Genomic DNA, 1082 nt, shown 5'->3' with positions numbered 1-1082 from the left:
TTCATGTGTCTATTGGCCATCCTTCTTTCTTCTTCAGAGAAGTTTCTCTTTAAGTCTTTAGCCCACTTATTTATTGGGTAGTTGTTTCTTTGAGGATTTGTTGTTGGGGGTTTAATTTTTTGAGTTCCAAGTATATTTTAGATATGAGACCCTTGTGTGTTGTATGGCTAGTAAAGATCTTCTCCCAATCTGTGGGCTTTCTATTGATCATGCTAGCTATGTCATTTGCCCTGCAGAAGCTCTGCAACTTTATGCAATCCCATTTGTCCAACCTTTCTTTGATTTGTTGTGTTTCTGGGTCTTATTCAGAAAATTTTGGCCTGAGCCAAGGAGACCTAGGGTTTCTCCTATTCCATCCTGTAATGTTTTCAGAGTGTCAGCTTTGAGTTCAAGGTCTTTGATCCATTTGGAGTTGATTCTGGTGCAGGGTGATATATAAGGATCTAGCTTAAGTTTTCTACATGTAGTTAACCAATTTTGCCAGCACCATTTACTGAAGATGTTGTCTTTCTTCCATTCTATTGTTTTAGCTCCCTTATCGAAGATTAGATGGCTAAAAATATGGAACGCTTCACGAATATGCGTGTCATCCTTGGGCAGGGGCCATGCTAATCTTCTCTGTATTGTTCCAATTTTTTTATATGTGCTGCCGAAGCGAGCACATCAGGCATGTAATTCTAGCTCTTCAAGAGGCTGAGATCTGAGGATCACAGTTCTAAGTTCATGAGAATCTTATCTCCAAAAACCAACAGAAAACTGGAAGTGAACTCGAAGTGGCACTGTGGCTCAAAGTGGTAGAGCACAGGGCAGGGGGGGGTGGTGGCTGGGAATAACGGACAGCACCCAGTTCCTGATTTCAAGCCCCACTACTGACTAAATACTATACATATTTATATGATAATTTATTGATAGAGTATTGGCCCTGAGACATTGTAGTGTACTTCAATCTGGTTTGAGAAGTGATGAATGCTGATGAGAAGACAAAATAAATTTGAATACAAACAACTCAGACCTTACTCTCCGTATTTTCTTGGTCAAAATAATAATTAGAGCTTATACTTGGGAAATCAAGAATGGTATAT

At 39.4% G+C, this 1082-nt stretch overlaps 1 non-coding gene across 1 annotated transcript; it reads right to left on the bottom strand.

Annotated features, from left to right (window-relative positions):
* Positions 1-555: 555 nt before the first annotated feature.
* On the bottom strand, positions 556-662 carry LOC138806552 (U6 spliceosomal RNA). The gene has a single exon (XR_011365923.1). It is a non-coding gene; the product is annotated as a U6 spliceosomal RNA (small nuclear RNA).
* Between the last annotated feature and the right edge of the window lie 420 nt (positions 663-1082).

Source organism: Dipodomys merriami, unplaced genomic scaffold, assembly GCF_024711535.1.
Source record: "Dipodomys merriami isolate MVZ:Mamm:240054 unplaced genomic scaffold, mDipMer1.0.p SCAF_40, whole genome shotgun sequence".
Classification (NCBI taxonomy): Eukaryota; Metazoa; Chordata; class Mammalia; order Rodentia; family Heteromyidae; genus Dipodomys; species Dipodomys merriami.
This window is presented reverse-complemented; position numbering and strand designations above follow the sequence as displayed.